At 41.6% G+C, this 26,730-nt stretch overlaps 1 protein-coding gene across 1 annotated transcript in view; it reads right to left on the minus strand.

The window, feature by feature from the left end:
- SOCS5 (suppressor of cytokine signaling 5) overlaps positions 1-13,803 on the minus strand; it is a 31,249-nt gene extending 17,446 nt beyond the window's left edge. Inside the window, exon 1 of the mRNA XM_084201572.1 lies at positions 13,675-13,803. The gene's annotated coding sequence lies outside the window, so the exon portion shown is untranslated. The remainder of the gene's footprint in view (positions 1-13,674) is intronic.
- Between the last annotated feature and the right edge of the window lie 12,927 nt (positions 13,804-26,730).

Below are 26,730 nucleotides of genomic sequence, written 5' to 3' on the forward strand. Positions count from 1 at the left end.
AACCTGTTCAATAAATGAGTTCAGAAAACTGTGATTCTTAAGTATCCTCCATGATGAAAAATACTTTGATTCTTGATGTAAAAATAAATTTTTAAAAAGTCATTATAAGACATGGCAATTTCCACATCTAACTACTTTCACCCAGGGACCAGGAATTCTTGAACAAAAACATGCACGGTGATCACAAGAATGCGAATTCCAAATTCTAGATTCAAAACTAGATGAAAATGAAGACATTTTCTTAAAATACTTATGAACAGTCACAGCTTGAGCACGCTTCAAACCATTATATAAAGTTGTAGGGTCCAAATAACTAAAACCAGTTGTGCAAGTTCAGAGATCTCAAACTCTTCTGCTACAGATTGGCAGGAGTCTGCCACTTAGGTGGGGGGAGGGAAAACCCCAGAACACTGCCTAATGTTTGACTGTACACAACACTACAAAATTCTGATTGTACTGGCACCAGTGGCACACAGACATACAAAATGAACTTATAGGTAACTTAAAATCTGTCATGATTTGAAGAAAAACTATTTATTGTCATAAGAATTCTGATCAGCAGCCAGACTAGAACATTCTTACAGCCAAATCTGTTTGCTCCTATACTAAATGAACATGGAAAAGAAGCACCTGATCCAGCAGGCACCAACTTCCTGAGAAGTTCACACTGCCACAGTGGGCTCTGCTGCTGGTTCAGCAGAAGCACAGCAATGAAACTCAGGGAAAGCTCTCTCACACATAATTGACACAGATTTTGCTACAGGGGAAATGCATTTGAAAAAAGAATCTTTCAGCTGTACTGTGTCAACAGGCAAGGCCGTCTTAAAGTTTAAACTAGTCACCTTAAAAACAGCAAAGAAAGTCTGTCTACTTGGTGGCCCCAAAGTCTTTTCCCAATGGGAGGGACATGATTCTGAAAATATTTTTTTCTCTTTTTCCTTTTTAAAAAATAATTTATTTATTACTATTATCTAATGCTTCCTCATCATCAGACACATTCAATCACTTTCTGTAGCTTTCTGATTTGGTCAGAATTTCACAGGCTGCGTAGCTACCTAAAATAGTTCTTTAAAGTCTAAGTTGTCGGAAAAATGTCAAAAAAAGTTACATTTTGGTTGCCTTTAAAAAGCCACCTCCTCATTTTATAAATTCAGGAAATTCAGCCTTGGTGTGGAGTACCTTCTGCTATCTTTACAAAAGTTGATAAACTTGGTCCAGTTTGGAACTCCTGAGGAAAAATACCCTTAGGTTCATCAGCCCAGTAGTCTTTTGAGATTGTATCTGTGAAGGTCTTTGAAGAATCATATTGAGTTTTTTTGGCTGTCACAGCAATCAGCCCTGACCAAATGCATAGACCCTGTGTGTGGGAAGTGACTGAGCACCCCCCTACAACTAGCTACTCAAGTGTGATGAGTGCCATCCTCATTATGCTCACAAGTAACAAAGACATTCAGATACAGAAGAAGCAAAGCTTTAGCTCAGCTTCTCTTGAGTCTTAACAAGAAGTCACAGTCTAAATACCAGTGTTGGCAGGAGTCTGGAGATACTGCAGAGCCAATGGGACAGGAAAGGAGGAGAAACAAGTGCATGATTCTGGAGCTGCCACATGTCAGGGCTGTCTCAGAGATTTCCCAGCTGGCTTTGTGCCATAGGACCCCCTCAATCAATTAACTTGGGACAATTCTGGCTCCCATGCTCTGCACAGCTTATTGCAGCCCAGAAATGTACTTGAAAGAAAAATCCTGCTAAGCATACTGAATGCAGAGAATCTCCAGGGTACCCCACAAAAAACGAAACAAAACAAAAAACTGCCACATCCAGATCAGAAATTTTCAAGAAGAGAATTGGCTCAATTTTGACAGATTTTCATGTAAAATTAAAACAATACTGCTCAGCCAGAGGCTGCCCACAGACAAATTTCATGTAAATGTTCCAGTTCAGAGGTGCACTACAATATTTCAAAGTAGAGACTGACATTAAAAAAATGGCACAATTATTCTAGTTCTGTTTCCGAAAACAGATGAAGAATTTTGGCAAAAAGCTTTAAACAAAATTAAACTCAAGGCAAAGAAAAGGCTTAAAGTATTTCGGTCCAAGAGATCAGAGATCAGGAAAGTTATAAATGATTGAATACACCATCTCTTAAAATTTTTCCAACACTTCCTATTATCTATGGCAGGAACAGCTGAAGGAAGAACACCACTGGGAACAATGACTTGTGTGAACTCCCACTTTCACTTAAGCAGCAATGCTCTTTGTTACAGAAGTTTACAGCTGCATAACAAAACAGGATGCTTTGTCAATGATACAAAATCAAACCATTCAAATTGTTCATTCTGACTTTGCAAACGGCTGGGTCAACAGCTGAACACTCTAAGAGTTATCTGTGTGATGACCAGTGTCAGGTTCAGTGAAATGACAGCACAGGACACACAAATAAAATATAATACCATCTTCCTTTCTAAAAATTCCAATTGCTTGTTTACTCATTGTGATCAGGTAACATTAACACTCTATACCATGTTATTTTTTCCTGAAAAAATCTGCAGGTAAATCAGAGTGACCTTCACAAGCCTCAGAGACAGACTCAACTGGAAGACTTCACAGCCTTGATCTCAAACAGTATCATGCTCCATCCTAAGAGAGTGAACAAGCGAAGAAGCAACATGGGTATATACAAAGACAATATTCTCTTAATACTGACAGTAGAGGACTTTTAGGCCTACAGCAAACAGGAGCTAAAGTCCAGAAGGGCAAGATAAGACCCCTCAAAGAGTTTAAAGAGGGGAAAAACCCCACCTCAACTGTAAGAAAATACACAAGGAGAGTATTTTTCCTTCACTCTTCTGACTCTCTTATAAGCAGTCCGGGACATTCTATACAAATTCCAATCATATATAAGTAAAAGCAGAAACAGCCATGGCCATTAACTCTTTACATCCAGTTGCTGTTGTTCAACTCCCACTATGGGCAATTGTAATAAGCTACTTGAAGTATCACTACACCAGCACTACCCCATTCAGACTAAAATTGCAACACCTTTGAACACAGCTACATTTGGTACAAAGTTACCTTTGTCTAATTACTTTTTGTTTTTGTTGTTGGGGATTTTTTTTAGCTTGTTTGTTCTATAGAATAGAGTATTTCAGTTGAGAGTCACCTAAAATAATTACCTGCTCCAACTGCCTGACCAATTCTGGGCTGACCAAGTTAAAGCATGTTTTAAGGGCAATGTCCAAACACCTCTGAAACACTGACAGGCTTGGGGCATCGACCACCTCCCCAGGGTGCCCGTTTCAGTGTTTGAAGAAATGCTTCTCAATGTTCAGTCTGAACCTGCCCTGGAGCTGCTTTGAACCATTCCCACACATCCCATCTCTGGATGCCAGGCAGAAAAGCTCAACACCTCCCTCTCCACTTCCCTTCCTCAGGGAACTGTACAGAGCAATGAGGTCATGCTCAACCTCCTTTTCTCCAAACAAGACAAGCCCAAAGCCCTTGGCTGCTCCTCACCAGACAATGCTTCCAGGCCTTGCACCAGCTTTGCCGCGTGCCTCTGGATGCAAGGACTTAACATATTCCCACAACAGATTTCCACGGTCATATGTCCTTCCTACCTGATGAGAAGGGAGAAAGATGCAAAAGCAGAAATAACTCTTTTACGAGGCTGGCACTGTGTTACAGCCCAGGGATCACACACCAGTTTGGCACCACAGCACCTGTGGTTGTGCTACTGCCAACACACTGCCAACTTCAGCTCGGCAAGGATGGCACAGAACCCCACTTTCCTCACTTCGTGGTACGTTCCTTTGCTGCTGCTCCTCACCAAGGAGGCTCAAGTGTCTTCTTTCTGTCTACTCCCACAACAAGCAAAATGCATGAATACACAGTTTACCCCTAGCTACTTGAGTCCTGCACACACAGGACAGGTATGCTTGTGCAAAGCCTTTCGAGTAGCAACCTTCTACACATATTTATTTGAGCTCCAGGCTTAGCTCCTGCGTAGAGGCATCACTTCCCTTTAGAGCTTAACACAGTTCAACTCCAAATTTAGTAAAAAGACAAAATAACATGCAAAGCTAAATGAGTGGGACACAAAGATTAGGAGTACTGGATTCAGCTATACTTAAAGGATTTGCAAACAGTGCTATATTGGTAGGCCCACTAGTGAGATTTTGCAACAGAGTTACCTCTGTACTTTGATATTCTTTTCCAGATTTGGCTTTCATCACTATCCCAAATCAAAGACCAGAGTATTTTCATACATAGCTGTGTTTGTAACACCACAATTCTTGTATACAAATCACAAGGGTTTCCAACAGCAAAGACCAAGACTATTTTCCCATGCTAACAACAAGCTCCTCTATGTTTGCAAAATGCTTCCCTTTGGATCATTCCTTAGAGCAATACTATGATGTTTTTATAAAAGAAAAGTACATCCTGGGCATAAGGAAAACTCACAGTGATTAATGAAACCACAGAACTAAACATCCTTCAGAAGAGAGGCATCAGCTGAGTACTCTCACACGCCATTGAATGACTAAAGTACGTCATCCTGCTGCCTCAGAGCACCACGGCTGCCTCTTAAGCCCCTCCAGACTGGAGGATGGCACATAAACAAGCAAGGCAGAAGAGAAGAAGTTCTGTTAGGTATGTCATCCATGATGTCAGCATATTCTTAAATCAACAACTGCTAACTTATTGTCCCCTCTGAATTCAGAATAACTTGAAAAAAGACAGGGTACCATGCTTTAGAGATGACGACCTTACTGTTGACGGGAAGCCTGGCAGCAGTAGGTTTTAAAAATATCTCAACATCAATTTGCTTGTAAGAGTGAAAACTAAAACACTTGCAGAGAATTGCTGTCTGTTTTACAGGTAAGCTGTACTCCAGTAACTTTCTCACTAAATTAAACCAGTTTTATGCTTCTTTGGGCAACAGCTTGCACTACATCTACAAATTACCTAGGTAACAGAGTTTTGAAAACCTTACTAGCACCTACTCCTATATTTGCCTTTGGCAGGAAAAAGTTTTTGACTCATTTTTACGTTCAATTAATCCACAGTCACATTCTTCATAAAAAGACTTCTGGAAAAACTCAACTTGCTGGAAACAGTAACTGTAATTACTGACCCTCTTGAAGTCAGCCAAAATTAAACTGCAAAGTAGATTTGCTGGCATTCCAGCTATAACTTAATAGTATGAAGAAAAGCAAGTCTACGAGTAAAAGAAGCAACCAAGCCCAGCATTAGTGAGAACCCAGAAAATGAGATACAAGTGGTGAGTTTACAGGGGAAAACTGAGAATGGACCCTGAACATTCTCCTACTAGATTTGTACTGCATAACAAAAAGGAAAACTTCTGCTTTGCTCATCTTTGCAGTATCAAACTTCTTTCAAAAAAAAAAAAAAGCATTATTATTAAAAAGGAGAAATAAGATTTTATGAAATTTCATCGTAAAGAACAAATCATAAACTGTAACTGTATGGCATTTTATCTCCTTACAGAACATTATTCTCTTTTTTCTACAGTTTTCAGGTTCATTTTACTTACTGCTCTCTGCAATTATGAACAAAGTAAAACCAAAAATCGTGGTGCCTCTGTATTTCTCAGGAAAACAGAAAACACCACTGCAGGTGTCCCATTAGGAAACTTGTGTGAAATTACACATGCCACTGTCAATGAAACTGTCAAATCAAGATTCTTTTCACTTATTACAGGCTTTAAAGCAAGTACAAGGATCACACATTCATCAGCCATGCACAGATATGCTATTAGTATGCCACATTAACTTTACTACCATTGAAACAACTGGCTTATCATGGTGCAAAATTGATGAACATTTCATATTTGACTAATGCTTAAAAAATATAGAATTCATGGGCTATGTAGACATTCTGCAGTTTTTGCTTCTACTGAATTATTTGCATAACAGAAAAAAAAAAACAAAAACAATAACTGGCTTCATAATGCGAAAATTTTTGAGCCTATAAGCAAGAACTTCCAGGACTGAAACCCAAATAATTTCTATCTTAAAAACTATTCCCAAAATAAGCTGAAGATTTGCAGTTTCTGCTATCTATTGTCATCTATGATACTCCAGGAGAATATTTTCTACCCACACAAGCTACTGCTGAAAAAGGGCTGTAAAGTTCCTATAGAGCACACTACAACAGGGATTTCCATATGTACTTAAATATAGGTACTGTCAAAGAGACAAGTAATGGTACATTGCTATTTTTTTCTATTTTTAAAATTCTGATGAAAACTAGTTGTGAAAAAAGCTAAACCTCAGTCACCAAAAAATACAACAATGATCATGAAATGCGGGGAAGGGACAAAACAAACAACACTCAAAGCAAGAACACTAAGAACACTTCAAACTTTCAAGTTACTTAAGAAATCAGGTTCATACCTGAAAGGAAGTGTAAGCTCAATCAACAAAAAGTCAGTTTTTCCTGAATTATACAGAATATAAAACACAATTATTTTCCAAAACTAGTGCCATACTGAATCTAAGTCCAAACCTTGATTTAAGATACAAGATGCCTACTACTATTTCAGACACCAGTTGCTCTACTGGTCTGGATCTGGACCTTAAGGCACCAAACCCCATGTATTTTGTTCACAACTGTTGGACAAATATCAAAATAAAAAATTTGTTCAACAATGGTCATCAGTCTCCCTCATAAGCAACTCTGAGCTATAGTGTGTGCAATTACTTGACAGTTTTGAATGTTAGTCACAATTATTCTGACAAAACCACTGAAATTCCTTTAACAGACACTTCACTCGTAAAGGAGTTTGAGAGAACAAAACCATGTTGTATGCTCATGGGGACTAACAATTCTACTGACAAAAATGCTAAATCCTCTAGCAAATGCTTCAGACCCCAAGGAATTTGAGAAAACAAAACCATATCATCTGCACATGACAATTGATACTGGGCAACACAGACTCTCAAGGCAAAACAGCTTTCTCACTTCTCCCAACACAACTATTTGAACATTATAAAAATGAAAACTCCTGACTGATTCCCAGATTTTATCTTTTTAGTTCCAGTAAGGGAAACGGGAGATCATCAGGTCAATCTGAAAGAGTCTGTGTGTTTATTAAGATAACTTTTGCTAGAATACAATTCAATAAAAATACTTCTATAATATAGACTCTGTGTAGATTGTGTCTACACTTAAATTATTTGGAAATAATTTAACTGAGACATGAAAGAACCACAGAAGACCTAAGAGAATTTAATTTGGAATTGTAATACTGGAAGACTAATTGCTAAGTTATCTTTCTCACGAAGAACAAGAAATGGATTTTCTTTCTCAAACAGACTAACTGAATAGGGGTTAAAAAAAAAAATCAGTATTTCTACAACTTTACCAGTGCACCTTATGCTAAGTGTCAAGTATAAAGCCATATTTTCTGAAAAAGACCATTTCAAATATTCTCAAGTAAAGAGAACTAAGTTATGGAAAGAAACCAACAATTACAATGTCATAATTCAGATGGGACAGAATTTGTCAATTGCCAAACCAGGCTATATGCTAATCATGTCAGCAAATACTAACAGGCAGACGACACACTCCTGAAATACAGTAATGGGATGTAACATAAGAATAGTCCTGACACAGGGTACACCTAATAAAAAACCTGTCTGGCCAATACATGCTGCCCAGTAGAGAATACAAGAACAGGTGAACTAATTTTTAACACAGCCCTCATATCCTCTCCCAGAGTCAGTACTCTGCAGTTCAGCATTTTTAAAGCCAGAAATAGCACTTTTGCATTCTCCAAAATATACTATACAATCAACACTTTCAATCTCATAATTTAAATCCAAATTATGACACATAATCTGTTTTACATCTGTAAGAACCAGAGCTCCTGTTGTCAAAGCTCTTGCTTCCATAAGTTGACCAGATCTTAAGAATAATCAATATGAGGAATTTATTTGGTGGATAAACCACACACATTTTTGATGATAAAGCTGGTTTGTACTGAAACTTTACATCTGATTTATATTCCAATCTACCATCACTGTGTCAATCTGCATTAAGGTCTCAATGTACTATGAACAATAAAATTAAAGCAAAAAATCAAAGATCAGGTTTGTTGCCAAAGTTTTAGATCATGTCAAATGTCCAAATGAGTTAAACTGCTAGCAAGAACCTGCCAAAATACCCAGTGAGATACTGGCAACAGAAACTTCACTCACTGAAAAGAGACTTTCCTTACCTGAAGAGAGTGGCTGGATGAGCAGACTTAAGAGAGAACAAGTCACTGCAGTCTGAAGGGACAACATAACACCATCACCCCCCTGTACCCCCAAGCCCTGTCACACACCCAAGAGTTGGTCTCCCTTAACCCACTACCAACTAACCCAGAGGAAAAAAGAAATTAGAACAGTGTGGATTAAATGAACCAGTTGAATAAAAATGGAGAAACTGTGTCAGAGAATCTGTGGACTCCAAATGGGTAATAACACAAGTGCAATTTAAGACAAGTCAAACAGAAGCTTTATTAACTATGATCACAGTGAGAGAACATTGACAGCACCTTTCCTGGTTCTCTGCCAAGTGATTGCAGAGACCCAACCATACACTGTTTCAGAGAAAGGCAAGGAAAAGCAATCATATCAATGTTAACAAAGCCAGGTACCTTCTCCTGGGAGGGATGGACTCCTTAGGTCTTTTGCTAGACAGCCACACATCTAATGAGGACTCTGGCAATAAATAACATGACAATATGGAGATGGCTCGTGGTGGAGCCTACAGGGATGGCCTGGTATTACCCAATCTGAGATGCAAAGTCGGAAACAATCAGATTGCCAGCTTCTGGTTGAAAGGAATGTTCTTGGAGTAAAGATAACCCTTAGCCAGACCTCTCAATCTTAACTGCTAATAATTTTGCCACCACAATGCATTGACAGCTTAAAAATACATTGTTATCCTCATCTCCCAAGCCATGAGTAAGATCAACAAATGAGAAATCATATCTACTAAATCAAAAACACTGCAAGACACAACTCAATAGAAATTTTAACTTTTTGAGAAAATTTTAAATTTAAAAAAAATTTATTTTGATAAAATTGATGAGTGAATGCACTAGTGGAATGATTAAAATACCTCCTTCACAGATCCCAAATATAAAAGCTCCCCCAAACCAAAATTTAGCAAGAGGTACTTTTTCCACAAATAAATCAGTCAGTAAATCAAACAGTGCTGCACGTCTTGCTGCAAAACCCAAAACTCAAGGTACAGAGGCAGAGTATGTAGTTTGATATAAAAATAGATGTACCCAAGCAGATGAAATCCCAAGTATCAGAAGTTAGAGACACCTTGGAGATGGAAGTTTCCTGTTTAAGTTCTTTTCAAGAAACAGGGTCTACCCCATTAAACATGTTCATCCTTAGCTGGGCAAGTTCCATGAATAAAATTAAGTCAAACTGGCAAAAGCACTACTACAAGCTAACTTTTTGTTATTAGAGGCCAAAAAGTCTAAGATATTATCTTGATCAATTTTTATCAGAGTTTTGATCAAGCCTAATTCATTCAACTGCAGTCCTTGAGTCTCTACTATGGGAATATTAGGTAGTAAATGCCAGACATTTTTCATCCCAGAATTACAATTCTTAATCCTATGATTGACATTTGAGTCTTGAGCAATGAGGCCCAAGTTATTTTACTTGGGAGCCAGGCTGACCATTGAATTACTATTAAAATTCATTCTGCTGAGGAGAAAGAAAAATGCATCAGATTTAGTATTGCAGAAATATTTTATTATTTTTGATTAATCATACTCCACTTAAATTTTTAAGCAATACCTCAAATTTCACCTCTGTAAATGTGCTCCAGTCCAAAATCACTGAAGCACTTACAAACACTGTAAAAGTTTCTGCCTCTAAGAAAGTGGTGCTCACCACAGGTATTGCAATACAATAGTATCTTAAGGAATGCTCCATGCACCCACAACAGCAGTAAAAATATTTGTTGTAAAAACCTTGAGTTTACATAGAGTAGTTATGTACTGCACTGAAATTGCTATTATTCTGCTGCAACAAAGAGAAAACCAAATTCCTGACTTCTCTGACTCTTCAACTACTGTAAAGATTCAAACTTTCACAAGAAAAGAGTACTGCTTTAAATGCTTCAGTTGATAATGCAGTACATAATCAAGTAGTCTCCAGCTAGCCCGGAACACACCGTATAGGGCTGCATAAAGAAAATACTTCAGAGTCCTCAAGAAGTATTACTTATCTGGGCCAGCCTCCATCTCCCCCTCCTTCTTATCCCAATCTTTCATAGATAGGCTTTAAATGTTTTGCAGCTGTCCAACATTAAGGCCGAAGAATTCAACAACCACGGCACTATAAAAACACAGGGTGAAAAGCAACTATGTTCAGGACCTGTTACAGAGCTAGAAGAGGTTCCTGACTGCAAACTTCTTCAGCAAAATCTGGATAAGGTCCCAAGAGCAGATAAACCTGTAAAATTATTCCTTCTTCCTTCCAGATCATTCTTCAAGTGAGTGCCTACCATATAAACTAGTGCAGACTATGCATAACTGCATTGAGTTTTAGCCAACCTCTCTCACAGCCAAAAATATCAACCACCACCACTGCGCACATTTTCTTACTGAGATTTTCAGAAGGTCTGCATAATCTTGTAACTACGAAGTTAGTGAGCCATTTCATATTTCCTGAAACTAAACTGCACATCAGATGATTCACCAATTAGTGTATTCATGAAGCTTTAAGAACCAATCAAAATTTCATTTTTGTTGAAAAATTTAACAGAAATGTCCAGCTGTATGCATGGAGAGAGCATGTGGGCTCTTCTCCTTTATTTAACTTAACTAACAGCTACGTTAGCTGGTGAAAAATATTCAGTGTGTCAAAGTTAATTTATCAAGCTGACAAAGTATAAGGGCTCCAGAAGGTATAGCATACATTTACTAAATTTTAAATACAACATTTTAACTAGATATAGCTCAAAGATTAAAATAATCTGTCCAACAACCAAACCACACAAATACATATCACTCCAGGGCACTTCTTATTTAATGGAGCAATTGCATGTTTGTTTCAAACTAATGCACAGGTCAGCATATCAGAAAAGCTGATCATCCTTCAGACCTCAAACCCCATAAATCAAAACATGTTTTTTTAAATGAGGTGGGTATCTTTGGAAGACAGAGGGCTACTCAGTAGAATGCAGGCCATGATCAGGTGGAGGGGAGGCACTGCATGTTGTACAACCAAACCCTGCATCTCCCGGAAGCCTCTAGGCACAAACACCACAAGGTAAAAACCAAGTGCTAATTTCCCCTAAGGCTGAAACTAGGAAGCACAGCTCTTGGGGAAACAAGGAAATCAGCCTAAAGTAGACAGTTATTCAGGAATTACTTAACTAGCCAACCTATTCCAATACTTTGGAATAAAAATCAGTATTTTAGGAGTTTATGATGAAGCCTTTACATCAAAAGTTTTTTCATCTATGAAGTCAGGAATGTACAATTTAGTAAACGAAAAGATATATAGTTTAGATTTTACATTTGTTTTCATTATTTGCAAGAATAAATAAAATATCACCAGTTTAAATAAATTTTAAGAATAGGTAAAATTGCTGTATGGAAGTTACATGGAGTGATCTGAATCCATGAAGCATCTATCAAAAATTTAGCTATTTTTCAGGAGATATCACAAGATGAGGTGCTTTATTACTAAAAACCATCACTGTTATTTGATTAGACTAAAATCCATCTCTAAGCATAATGAATGAGCCCCAAAAATGCATGTTATACCATTTTTGGTTATATGTCCATCACAGAAACATCTAATTTGAAGAACAGTCATCTCTCTAGAACCTTGCTGCAGAGTGACAGGTTTCACATGTTTCAAAGAAGAGTTAAAAAAAAAAATCCTTTCTGCTTGAACACAGTTGATTTCTAACCCCTTGCATTGGCTCACTCTTTCTTAGATGTACCTGCCATCATTAAAAGAGCATCAGAAGAGAAATTCTAGATATTCCTACAAGGACTAACTCAGCCATTTTTCCAATGCTCTCATACACATGAAGTCGTGTCAAGCTACTGCTACCCAACTGTCTGAATTCACCGCCTGATTTGTATCGCTAATGCAATCCTGAAAACCAGAGTAGAGGCAGGGCATTTAGACCAACTGGAAAATCAGAATTTCATCCACTCAGTCCACCAGGTCACAAAATTGGTTTGTTTTCTCTCTTTCTGTAGTTTGCTTTGGACTGACAAATAATTTGCCTGAGAAGTATAGTTAATTCACTCTGCCATACTTAGTCATGTACAGAAATGTAAAGAATTGAATCTGTTCTGACAGAAACTCTATTGCTAAGGCTATGGCTTCGATATGAGGTCCATTTGAGTATCTTGGTTTACAGACTGACAACTGAATGAAGTAGGAGGTTGCTAACTTGGAAACTTGCCTTCTTTCAAATGTCTCACTGCAGCAAACTCATCAGCTGAGGATATTCAAGGTAACAGGGGTTATGCTCAGGCTGAGAGCTGCATGAGATCTTCAGTGCACGCTTCTCATGGCACAAACTTTCATGACACAAGGTCTTGAGGTGCACGGATCACACTTCAAGATTTCTATGGATGTAACACTCCCAAACAATACTGGAATTAGCTCCAGTGAAAAAGCATCTTTGGTTTGTGTGTTATGGCCAAGGATCACACCTCACAGAATGGGATATGATGCCATACGATGAACAGCATAAAATGCAACGCTTACAATCAGAAACAGTGCAGAAAACTTCAACAAGCTTTCCAGGAGAGGGAAAAAAATAAAAGAGAGGAGGATTCTGTAAGTATTCACGGAATGGAAACAGACTATTGTACACGCTGGGTTCATAAGACCACATCACCAGATGATACACAACCCCGATGAAACAAATATTCAAAGACAGAAATGTATTCCATGGGATTAAGCTACTGTGATTCAGTGCAAGTATTGAAATACAAAGTTAACAACAACAGCAGAAATAACTCGATTTACTACTCCTACAATTCCAAGAAATCATTCACAACTTCGAATCAGAGGCTTATAAGGACCACTTGCAAACTTTTATGAGCGTTCACGAGGAAAGACGGCCTGATGCTTAACGCACGCCCCTCCGCAGAAGGGGTTAAAAGGAGGTTGGACGCCCTGAGGTCTCTTTAGTGGTCATTCTGCCAGGGAGATTTCCATACGGACAAGCCGTGCGTGCAAACTCGGACACAGGAGACCGCCGAGCACCCCGCCGCTCCTGCACCAGCCCCACGATCACCCCGGGTGCCGACACCGGGCACCCCCGTCCGGCCGGGGCAGGTTCGAGCACCGCACGCGGGGCTCCGCTGCGAGCCCTCGGCGGGGCGGCCGGCACCGAACGGAACCGCACCCCCACACCGCTCCCCGCCTCCCCCGCCCGAGGCGCCCTTCTCCCGGCCGCGGGTACAGCCGAGTCCTCGCCGTCCCTTCCCCCGGCCCCCTCGGGCCGGGACAGGGAGGCAGCTCCCGCCTCCCTCCCGCACGGAGCCGCGGCCTCGGCGGGCGGCACCGGGGCCGCGGCCGCCCGCGGCCGCCGGGGGGGGAGCGGCGCAGGCAGGTCCCGCCCGCCCGCCGCGCCCGCGCCCCGACCGGAGGCAGCACCTACCGCTGCGCCGTCCCGGCGGGGGCAGCGGCGCCTCAGCGCCGTCCCGGCGGGGGCAGCGCCCGTAGCATCCCCGGCCCGGGCCCGCCGCCGGTGCCGCTCCCGGAGCGACCGGACCGAGCCCCCTCCCTCCCTCCGCCCAATGTAAAATAGTTCCCCGGGCCCCGGAGCGGAGACACCGGGAGCGACACCTCGCCGGCCAATGAGAGCCGGCCTGGCCCCCCGCGGCGCCAATGGGAGCGGCGGGTTGGCGGGGGCGGGGCGTCGCCCAGCCAACCGGGCCACGGCGCTCGCACTGACCCGCTAGGCTGTCTCCGGTGGCCTCCATTGACCACCATCTTGGAGTCGGGCGCGATGCCCGCGCCGGGAATGGGCTGGCCGGCCGGCGGCCATCTTGGGTCCGGGCGGAGTCACGTGCGGGGGCGGGCGGTAGGGAAGGGGCGGGCGAGCGGAGCCCCGCCCCGCCGGGAGCCGGAATTCCCCGCGACCGCCGGCGTCAGAGGCGGAACGGGAACGGCGGTGGGAAGCTGGCTTCTGACAGTACAGCTCCCGAGGCGGCCGGATGCTGCGCAGGCAGGGACCGCCCCGGCACTGCGCCTGCAGGCGTCGGGCGGCTCCTTGCACGCTGCAGGGAGTAGGAAAAGCTTACTCGTGGAGGCCCTTGGAGACACGTCGGTATTGTTGGGAGTAATAACCCATTAGAAGCAGTTTCGTCTCCCTTCCTCCGTGTAATGGAGAGCAAATCCATGGCTTGCCCTAAGTGAAGGTGAAGGAACATCTGATCACGTCGGCAAAGGAATCGCTCTCTGCTGCAGCAGCACCAAAAGACGGCTGCTATTCCAAGTAGCAGAACATATCACATTTTCCTGTGTCTGTCAGACACACTGGGACACTCCAGTGCAGAGGGTGGGCACTCAGATGAGAAAGGATGCATAGATGTCAGGCTCCGAGGGAAGGGTCCATGGGTTTACTCTACTGGGAGGCAGCAGCAAGCAGAGAATGGCAGGAGCCGGTTCTCTCGGCATCTTTCTCAAACTTTTAAAGAGGACACAGTGTGTGCTCAACAAGCTTGCAGGTGGTGCTAAAGCAGGAACAGTGCGGAAGGACAGAGCTGCCATTTAAATGGATGGAGACCGGCAGGGGAATGACCTGGCAGGAAGCCTGTGAAACTCAGCAGGGACGAACAGAGGGAAATTTGACAGGTCCTGCACTTGGGAAGGAACAGGCCTCTGCAACAGTACAGGGTGGGGACTGATGGGCTGTAGAGCAGCTTTGCAGGAAAGGATGTGGGGTCTCGTTGGACAGCACGTTGGCCAGGAGCCAGCAGTGTGTCCTGGCAGCAAAGGCAGCCAAGAGCATCCCAGGTCACACCACTGGAAGCATAGCCAGTAGGCCAAAGAAAGTGATTGTTTATTTCTGCTCAGGTACTGGTTGAATAGTGTCCAGTCTGGGGTCAGAAAATGCAAGGAAAATCTCAACAAACTAAAACAAGTTCAATGGAAGCCACCAAGTGCTCCAGGAGAAGGTGCAGCACTTGCCCTGTGAGCAGAATCTGAGGTAACCACCCTGGATTAGCTTGAAGAAGAGACAGCTTAAAATACTTCAGTATACAGAACACAGCCTAGCATATACATTACCAGCAAAAAACCCCAAAGATGAAATAATACACTGTATAAGCAATTCTGCACCTTGGAAGAGGATGAAAAATATAATAAAACATACATAATTGATTTTAGTTTCATTCAAAATTATACTGATGAGGCCGATGTGTGAATTAACATTTCTAGAGCAGGGTAGCACTCATGAAGGATTCATGTGCACCCCGCACAAATGCAGCTAAATTGCCACTTGGCAGCCCTACATAAACAGTGCAAGAAAGAATGTGCTAACACGTAGCAACAACAGGCAAAATAAATATAGAGCCAGCATAGCCAGGATCTGGTTAACAGTTCAGCATGGGGAAATGCAAAGTCCTGCACCTGGGGAGCAGCAGCCCCAGGTGCCTGTACATGCAGGGGCTGTCCCAGAAGCTTTGTGGGAAGGGCCGGAAGGTCCTGGTAGGCACCAAGTTGAACATGAGCCAGCAACACGCCCTTGATGCAGAGAAGGATCACAGTATCCAGGGCTGCATGTTGCCAGCAGGTTGAGGGAGTTGATTCTGCTCCTCTCCTCAGCACTGGTGAGGCTGAACCTGCAAAGCTCCTCGCTACAAGGGAGATACAAAGCTGCTGGAGCAAGTTCAACAGAGGGTCGCTAAGGGATTAGGGGATTGGAGCACCTCTCCTGTGAAGAGGGGCTGGAGGAGATGGGGCTATTCTGGCTGGAGAAGAGAAGGCTTAGAAGAGGATCTTAATGATGTGTATAAATACCTGAAGGGAAGATGTAAAGATGAAGCCAGGGGTTAAACCGCAACAGTCTTTTCTGCAGTTATCCAACACTGACTCCATTTGTATAAAAGTTCTATAAGTCAGTTTTAACCTCAATTTATAGGCTGTTTCACTTTTTAATTAATTCTGTAGGAAATGGTAGCTTTTCATTTCCAGTATGCAGTAAAAATTTTTATGCTAGATGTCTAAAACTTATCAGAAGTATAAAGTTTTAGTAACATAAACCCTCAGATTTGCTACATCTCTTTATATTTGTAGAGCGGGTACTCTTGATGTTACCGTTTTTGTCAGGATTAAGGTTCAGCCGACAGTTTTCATCTCATGAAAACACCTGACATGCTGGCCCGCTACTAGGGCAAAGAACTTATAACTGGCTGGAGGGAAATAATCAACTGCTTTGTTTCATTTTAAAGATCTGATGATAGGATGGTGGAAAAGCAAGGAAATAGGTTGCTACATGCTATAAACAAGAAGAACAATTCCTAATACCAGCAGAGCTAGGCTATGGGCAGAGCTCAGCAGGATGGAGACTGTGCAGCTGGTAGTTATCAGGCCCAGGCTTCACCAACCTGACCCACACAGCTGTAGGACACACTTTGATTTTATGAGGAAGCATTGATGTAAGGGACCAGCTCTGAGCCCTTAAAGCATGGTGGAGCTTGCCTTGGCTTTTCTGTACTCATGTGTTGGGCATCTGAAGAGCTCTGTCAGTAAGACTGGGGAGGATATGAGAAAGCCATGGACTGTTGTGGGTGCTCCAAACTATGAGGCTGCAATGAGCCTATTGGAAGAAATCAGATCACCTCCTTTCTCAGGGTGTGCACACACCCTTGAATGAAAAGCAATTCCCTGGGGAAATTTCTGGGCAACCCCCTCTTTCCTAAGGCAATTAATTTTCCTGATGGAGGGCAATGATCTGTGCATTGCAGGAGGACAAGGGGATGTTGTGAGGAAACACCACTTGGAAGAAGGTGATCAGAGGCTGGAAACTGAGCTGGCTGCTACCTCCCACATTGGCTTGCTTTCATCTTTCAGCGTTTATTTCCCAGGCGTGCCGCCAGCCCGGGGTGTGTGCTGCCAACAATGCAGCGCTGCGGGGCATGCTGTGCACAGTGCCCTCAGTCTGCCACTCCTGGGTGACACTGCCCACTTTCTGTGCTACGGGCCACCGTGGTTGCTTCACCAGCCCCGAGCTGCCACATTAACCATGTTTCCTTAGCCCAAATCTGCTGGATTGTTGCTGCCCCGTGTGTCCCTGGCTGATCCTGCTTCTGTGTCGCAAATTGTCTGACCCTGGCAACCTCTGCAGCTCTGGGCCCAAGCACTCTCTCCCACTCCCTTTTTCAGAGTTTATCCTCTCTTCAGCCTACAGCAATTCTGAGAAAGCAAATGCAGGCATAGACCTTAAATAAAACTTTTTCATTCCAGATGGAACTTACTAAGTTTGATGAAGTTAGTCAATGTACATGTTCTCCCCTCACTCCTAACAGCATCAGCCACGTACCAAACCTCAGTGTCAGGGTTGTAAAACTGAATTGGAGTTCAGCAAGGCAAAAGAGCACTTTTCAATTCTGGCTGATGTGGCAAGCAGCCTTCTCTGCAGACCCAGCATCTGTGCCCAGAAATCTGTGTGTCTGTGGAGCTGAGGTGCAGCTACAGTGGCAGGAATTTCCTGTGCTGGGGTGCTTTTTCTAGGCCATGGTGACACACCAAGACAGAGGATTGCCCATGGGAATCAGGGCAGTCGTCATTAGTGTGAGTACTCAATGCTGCCTCCTTACTTCCAGGCTTTTTCCATTCAGAGTGAGATGAACATTACTCTCTCCTTCAGCCAGGCTGAGAAGAATAACTAGTGATGGAAAAGCTAATATAATAGCAAGGAAAGAGAGGAGGAGTAAAACAATAAGCACTTTCACTATCATTCTGAGGAAATCTTGGTGTCTGTGGATAAATCCTGTCAGCAAAGGATACCTTGAAGCAAAAGGCTGATGAGCATGTACTAGACAAACCACAACATTTGGCAAGAGGGACTTGCAATAGGGACAGAGACCTCTGCAAAGCAAAAATGGACACTCCTGGGAAACACAGAGCAAATGCAGAGTCTTGTTTGGTGTCTAATCTAACAAAAATAATCCCAACATGACATAGCTTCAGGATTAAGAATGGAGAAACCCTCATCAGCAGGCCAGCCTGCTGGGCACCTTCACCTACCAAGTGCTGCCCTGTTTTGCCCTCACTGACCTCTGGCAGCTTTGCTTGCATGTAAAATCAGTCACAGCTTGGTGATCTATTTGCTCACAAGCAGACTCATGTTAATTTTACAGGACCAGAAGTTCTATCTTGCCTTAATAAACAGAAGGCAAGGTTGCACTTAAGAATGCAAGAACCTCAGGTATCAGAAGAAAAATAGATTTTTGAAATGTTGATCTGAACATCCAGCAGACCTGCCCTTGCCAGGGACTGCCCTTCAGAGAAAAGGCAAGGACCAAGCTGGATAATACAAGTCCAAGTATTTTTAATCTGGGCTAACTGAACATGACTAGAAATAGAGGAGCATGAAATAAGGATACCCCAGTGTAATCACTGTGGTGGAGGAAGAGCTCAGAAGGGGCTGGTTACTTGCTTTCCAGTCCTTTGCTTTCCTCTGCCTCCTCCACTGCAGCTGAGCTGGGGAAAAGACCTAGAAGCCTTTCTGATTTTTTTGGAAGCTGAGTCATTTGGGTGGATGAAACAAGAACATCTATGATGCTCCTTTCTCCATTGTTCTGTACTTTGAATAAGCATCGACATCAAGGCTGAAACATCAACTTTCTGATTTGGTTGCAGGTTCCCCACTTTGCATGGGTGTTAATAGTGACTCCTCCTGCCAGAAAAAGGACAGCCAGGCTCCAGGACAGCTTCAGGCAGGCACAACACATGCAGTGACACTCAAAGTACTCTGACATGTCCAAGCACCACCCAAGACTGTAGTATGCATTCTTCATCTTTCTTTTACTGAGTAATACAAAGCAACTGCTAGAACCGGTCCCTAGCCTACCCTCTTTTGCTTGTTTGTTTGTTCATTAAGTAACTTCCAATCATCCCAAGAGTTGAGAAGTCTGTTCTTGCAGGTGCCAGGAAGGTATAATTTTAAAATATTTTCCTTTGAAATGGGTTTATTTGTGATCTAATCTGGTGCTCTGTTACTAATTCATTAATTGGCATACTTTTGTCACCAGTAAACAGTATCTACCATGGTCTTAAAATCACAGGGTCTAAAGATTTTGAGAGGGAGCTCGACCATTTGCAGAAAATCAGTGCTTAGCATTTTCTGAAAACCAGATCCATCTTCAAGATATTTCAAACTGAATTCATAAAAGCAAAGAAACCTCAAATCATTAGTTACTTTTGAAAATTTTAGCCAGGGAACATTTTTTTTTTAGTGCTGGTTGTAGAATCATTAATTATCATTGCACAGAATGTAATAACAAAGCAGAGCTCCCCTGTGGATGAAAGCAATCCACTTCTCTTCTAGCTTTTCTATTTTTTTTTTTTTTTACAGCAATAATAAAACATATTATTACGCACTTCCAACCATGAATGTTCTCCAAAGCAATTTGATATTAAACTCCAAATCATCTGACTGGATGAGTTTTTACAGATTGTTACAGCAGAGCAAGCCAGGAATGTTATTAGAGTGCTTGAGGCACAGTGCTGTTTCACGGAAAATGAGGAACAATTAAAAATTTAGAGTCCCAAAATTCCTTTTCTCAAAGGGGATTTGTGGTACTGCTGAGATAGAGTCATTCCTATTCAAGCAGCTGTATTCCCGAGGAGACCTTCATTTGTGCCTGTTTAGTCAGAAGGATCTGGTTTATTTCACTGGGGCAGAATACTAATGTGAGCTGGTGGTTCTGTTCTCTGCACTTGTATAGTTTTCCTTCCTTTCTTCAGCAGCAATGCATTTGCACAATTTTTCAGGCTACACCAACACTAGAAGGAGGTTGGGTTGAAGCCTTATTAACACCACCCAGATGCATGCCAGGCTTGTATTTTCAGTGTTTTGTCCCTCTGACTGTCCACTGTACTGCAGGATTGGCAGACCATGCCTTCCATGATTCAACATGGAAGACTGGTTTTCAGCACTTATAAGAGCAATTTTAATCTGCAGAAATCACCATTAGTTGGAGAGAAGTGAAGCAATATTGTGTGTGATACCTGACACCAGCATCAACAGGGTTGTGTTACACCGACCAAGGTTTTTTACAGAACAACCTACAAAATAGCTTTAAAAAATCTCATTGTGCTCCTGGTCACTTGATTGTCAGCATAATTTGAGTATAAATCAAAGCAGCTGCGCAGTCCCCAAGAATATTTGTGCAGGCTGTATTCTTCTGAGGCAGTGCCTACCACAAGGCAGTCTGGGAGACATTCTGGTTGGTGGCTTCACTCCACTTGGAGATTTCCGCACTTGCAGCAAAGAAGTTTTGAACTTGTTCTGTGTTTTCAAAGCACTGAAGATCAGCAATATAGGATTTTAGATTTAGATATTTTACTTTCATAAAAATCTGTTTATAGTCAGTAATGGTTGGTGTTAGTGGCTACTAATGTGATTTCTGAAGGCAGCTAAACACTCCCAAGCACCTCAATAAGGCCAGCAAGCAGCACTATGGTGGTCCCCAGGTAGCCCAGGCTGTCTGAGGAGGAGTGAAACAGGCTAGGTTGGAAATAAGGAGGGACAAAATTCAGGATGTAAACAAATTGAAGAAGTCAGAAAAGTTTCAGATGTGAATATTAAGCCTAGAAGGGAATTAAATTGTCTTACATGTGCTATATTTCGAAAATATTTCACAATTGACTTATTTTTTAATGAAGGGAAACTTTTATCACATGTTCAGCTAACTAAATAGTAGCAAATAACCTTCTAAAGTAGTTTTTTAATCTTTGTCTCCTAGGTTAGAACAGAATATATTTATTAGCCTACCTACCTTGCCATTGGCACTAAGGGAGCATAGGTTTAGTTTAGGCAAGTTACCTGGTGATAGAGCCAGGTAAGACAAGTCCTGGATCTCCTGCCTCACACACCCACACAGACAGAGACCCAGAGTGGTTTGCCAATGCACTGAGCACATCTGTCAAGCACAGTGCTCTTCCCAAGCCCGCACAGCTGGGCAGTGATACACCTCCACTAGGGCTGGCCTTGCTCTTTCATCTCTATGTCACCCTGTTCTGGTGCAGTGACAAAGAAAACAGTGAGCTTTGGGGCACTGTTGTTTCCCACAGGCGTACCACATTGGTGAGGATCTTTTCCAGATGCCATTTTGGACTTCAAATGGGTTCTTGGGATCGACTTTGGTTAAGTCACCCAGGTTGCAAAATGGGAACAACAAACAAACATGTCTCATCAGACCTTCACCAAGCAGTTCCGAGAGGACCACACTTCATTGCCAGCTACACAGACCATCCTTGCATCTAGGATGGAGCCTGCAGTGTCTATCAGGACTGACATGGACTCCAGAAAGAGTCACAGACATGTCTGAGAAAGCAAGCAGCAAGTTATGGTTGTTTTCAAGCCTCTTCTGAGGTGAGAGGAGGCCTCAGGGAAACATCTCAAAGTGTGAAACCGTGACCAGATTAAAGGAGTTTTAAAGCACAGATTAAAAGGAGTCCTTATTAGAGAACACATTAGAAGAAGTAGGACAACCAGAACATTTTCTCAGGATGTGCTCAGAACCACACAGGAATCGTTTCAAAGAGCAGTGGCTCTGAAAACTGAAAGAGACAGTTTGAAGTGTTTTTGGAGATCATATGTCTCTCATCTTTACCACAGGATTAGCTTGCACAGGCAAACAGTCCAATTCCAGCACAAGGGGCATCTCATTTATTACTAAATGATGCTATTTAAATGTTGGCAGTTTGGAGCAAGGGTGCAATGCTAGATTTTTTTGCTCTTAACCCTCTTCACCATTCTTGGGATGAAAGCCCATTGAGTTAACCTCCACAGAGTGGCTGGGTGAGAGCAGAGCTTATGGTCAAATACTGCTGGTTCTAGTGCTTATTTACCTAAGTGATTGTATTGTCTCCAGTCGGCAATTCCCAGTGATAAAGACCATTCTTGCTGTAAAAGAATGTACTAGTAGGGTTTTTTTTGTTTTTGACTGACAAGTAAATGGACTTTTAGCTGGCAATATCCCTAAAGTATATGTAGCTGTATGACTAGAAAAAGATTTACTTGAAGAAACTCAAACATTCATATTGAACTTGCCTTAAAATTTAAATGTCAGAGTTTCCTATCTTTGAAATATCTAACTCCCACTGATTCCAGTGAAATAAATAATAATTACCCTTGAGGATTTGAACCTGGAGCATAACAGAGCGCAAAATATAACTCACAGAAATGCATAATAGATAAATAATTATATTGTAAAAATAACTTGTAGTACTGTTGCAGTGAATATTCTGCACTTGAATATTTCTTTTAAAGGAATTTCAAGATTTATAAAACTGGTTCTACGGAGTTTTAGAGTTCAAATCTGAGACAGAGCATGTTTTTTTTCAATGCCACAAACATATGAATTTAGTTTAAAGTGGTTCAGCCCACAAGAATGAGTATGACTTTCTTGACAGGCTCTATTTTCTCCTATATGTATTTGATAATGTAAGCTACAGAATCACTCAGTTCTGCCTGTGTAAAGACTGTACCTCTGCAAAATTCCAAAAGCTCTGAAATCAGTGTGCTAGAGATAACAAGCTATATTGACTGTTAGAAGAACAAGATATGTATTGAGCTTTGATGTTAGCTATCACCCGTGGGAAACACCACTGGAAGTTGGCAACAGCCAGCATTTAACTTTGTGTGACAGGAAATGTAAGCTATGAGGTTAGTTCCAAAATCCAGGTGATTTTGGTCAAGGAAGTCAAGTTTTCACTTTTAAGCACAAACCACTGCAATTATAAACAGGTAGTTTGTACCTGCAGACAGACAATGAACTGTCTGATTGCCCAAACAACATTTAACACTTCTGGTGTGCTTTTGAGTGAGATGCTTTTTGATGTTCCAAATCTAGATATGCTTACCTTGGATTCAGTAGAACACAACAGATTTTCAGGTACCTTGTGGTCTCACTTTATGAAATTAAAACATTCAGGTAGCTTTTCACTCTTCATCATCTGTATTACCACTTATCAACCAACTGAAGGCTCTTTATTTTAATCCTTGGAAAGACTGCTACACCTCATATACCTCAGAATCTCCCTAGGCCACACAAGTAAAATCTGGACAGTAAATCTGAGCTTCCCATTCAGCGCTGGACCTGAGTCCATCATTCCCTGGGCTTGGCCTCTGCTTTTTGAGTGAAAATTACTGTAGTGCCATCTAGTGCTACTCTGCTGATCCTTGTGTTTGTTGAATAGTTTCCAAGGACATTGCTCTAGATTTAATACTGCCACCTCTAAACACTCTGAAACCTTGAAAATGCAATTACCTTTCTTGGCAATATTCCCCGTTTTTTCTCAGGCAAGTCATCATATAGATTATATACATTTCTATAACAGACTTTGCAGCAATGCATTAAAATTGGTTTTGAGCTATGTGACAGTATGGAGTGGGGAAGGAGCTGGAGATTATCTTGCAAAGAGCATGTGTTCCCATATCTTCAAAATGTGCAACTTTTAAAAATAGGAATGCAGAAATTGCTCTGGAAAGTATGCCTATAGAAGGGAAGGAATCCTTGTTTCAGTGATGATTTTGAAGCATCAAGCCCAGCCCAGCTGGTAAAGAAACTATTCTTTTCCCTGTATATGTGGGGTGCTATATCTGTTGAAAAACTCACAGGGATTGTCACAGAAGACAACTTCCAAGACATTCAGTGCAATTCTGTTCACTAAAATGTACCTGGTTCATGTAGCAATTCTCCCTATTAACCCATCCAGGTCTCCTACATTCCCAGACTGGGAGGACTAGAGGATTTTGGTATGGACATGGGACAGCTGCCCTAACTGTAGTTGAAAACCAATTACCCAAAAGGCAGCATGTGGCTGCCTGCAGCCTGAAGCAGTGTGCCTCAAGACATCTCATGCTATATTTTTGAACTGTTTTTAAAGTATTCCGACAAAGACAGTCCCAGTGTGAGAAACCAATCAGAAGCAAGCACCTGGGGGCTTGTGAAGATCCTGCTGGGTTCCTGTCTACATCTGCAGAAGTTTTTGAATCTGACCTCAAGACACCTTGAGGTCAAATAAACCTGCTTTGCTAAAAGTGACTGATTTTGTGAGCTGTGGTACAATGTGACCTGTGGCCTGTGTGATTAACAAAAGGAGCTGCTGTTGCCAGATGTTCCACCTGTCTCCCCTGACCTCTTATTTAAAGTGCTGGCAGCAGCTACCCACCAGCAGTCCATCACCCAGTGGGCCAAATGACTATTTCTGTTTTCTTGAGGAGCTGTAATGTTGACACATTTATCTGAAGTAGTTTGAGGCTATGCCCATGGTAACAGTTGGGAGGTAAATAATTTCAGGTTCCACTTAGATCAGTAAACTCTATTCTATGATTTCTTTCATCTCACAATCATATAGTTCAAGAACTATATTGGGCTTGCTCTTGAAAAGTCCTACTGACACTCCCAGCATTTGCCTTTTCATCACACCTTCAATATGGTTCTAAAATTAGACTGAGTTCCTGAAATTAATATATTGCTCTTCAATCTACAAGCTGCAAATTGAACAACAAATTTTCATCTCAGCATGGAATTAACTTGAGGTAAGATAGGAAGTTTTATGTTTTGCCACATCTAAGATAATAAAGTAAATAATATAAATTATTTTCCATGTCTGCTTGAAACTTACAGCAATTTACTGGCTCACAGAACAAACTTAGCATGAGAGAGGACCTATAGGTAAGATACTAAAATAAGTAAGAGAGGGAAGCTTATAAATCTTTAAATGAATATTTACAAGAATTTGACCCAACCTACAAATCTAGAAACATTTTCACTTATTTTTTAACTTAGGAATAGGCACAAACTTCCACATACTTGATATCAATGTCTAGACCTTATTTTGTTTGAGTGAATTCATGTCTATTTAATAAGCAGAATGGTGCCAACAATTTTATAGAGAGCTCCACATGGTTCTTTTTCCTCTGGAATGTCTCCAAGCAAGTCACACTCTTAAAAAAAATATTTGGACCTCATCCTGTAAAGCCTTGTGTATGTGTCAAGTTTTACATGCTGAGAAGAGCCTCACTGATTTAAATAGAGTTAGTCACTAAGTAAAATGTTAAGCCTCTGCACAAATTTCACCAGGTTCAGAACTTTTGTTTGAAATATATTTATGTGTGCTCAAGCTTCCTTTTGGAAGAGCCCTTACTGTCCATTGCTCCATTTTTGTGTATCCAACACTTTCTACAGCTGTTCTAGTATTACTCCAGCCCAAATTTGCTGGAACATTTTACAAGATCCTGCAAGCTGTGGAAGAGGAAACTGCAAGTAGGAAACTTACCCAGTCTATATTTTTCAAGGATCAAGAGTGCAATACACGATCCTTTGAGCACTACTAATACATTTCTGTGAGTTAGTGACAGATAGAATTTGATCCAAAAAATTGTCTAAAATCCCCTCAGCAGGATGCCCCCCACTCCCCACCATGAATGCCAATAACTTTCATTTTTAAAAAAAGTTTCTAGTGCTGTTCCTGAAAAAAAATTCAAATGTGACTTAAGAATGACACAGTATAGTACCATCTTCCTGAGTACACAGATTATTCCAGAGTCTCTGCTGCTGCCCAACACCTTTTCAAATTGCAAAGGGGTACAAAAACCTTATGCGAGAAGACACTTTTCAGATTTTGCCATGGAAGTCCTACAGTATGACAGCAAACCTAACATCTTCCTGAAGTCTTTGAGGTGACAGTGTAAGCTATTTCAGAGGTGTTCACTGTCTATCTTGGACCATGCTCAAGTTAGAAATCTGAAAGCAGTGATTTATAATTACCATCTGACTGCCATCCATTTGGAACATATCACAGGAACTGTGGGAAGACTGATACAGTTTAATTTAGGGACATTCTTATTGACTTTTACTTTCCATTCTATGTTAGCTCTGATAAGAGTTTCAATTTTAAGACTGTGCTAAATATGTCTTAGCAGTAAAATATGCCAAGAGTGAGAATGAGCTATCTAAATTTTACCCTTTTTTAAAGGTCAGGATTACACTCCCATTCTATCTAGAAAACATTTCACACATTTTGTGAGCACAGTGTATTAAACAAAATTGAGCTGATTGACAGTGGCACAGCTAAAGACAGTACACAACTGTCTCATTAATTTAAAATGTCAGATAGATGTTCTGCTCTGGTATACTTCAAACAGGGTAAGAGATTTAGATATAACAGGTATAGATGACTTTTCCACTTACTACACAAGCAGTAAGTACACTTTAGGAAACAATATAGAAACAGAAGGCTTTAAATACAAGTATTTCCTTCCCCTAGGAGTTGTACAGGGGAGCCAACACGTGACTTCTGAAGATTCAGTGACATCTGGCTTCACCTTTTCCCCGCATATCATGTGATATTTGTCATATAAAGGTCTCCTCTCTGATGCTGTTCTGGCTGCTAAACCTTTAACCTTGATTTCTGTCTGAAGGACTTTTCTTGTCTGCTTTCTTTTGCATGGTTTGTTTTGTTGGGGGGTTGG

The sequence above is a fragment of the Fringilla coelebs genome, assembly GCF_963513975.1.
Source record: "Fringilla coelebs genome assembly, chromosome: 3".
NCBI lineage: Eukaryota > Metazoa > Chordata > Aves > Passeriformes > Fringillidae > Fringilla > Fringilla coelebs.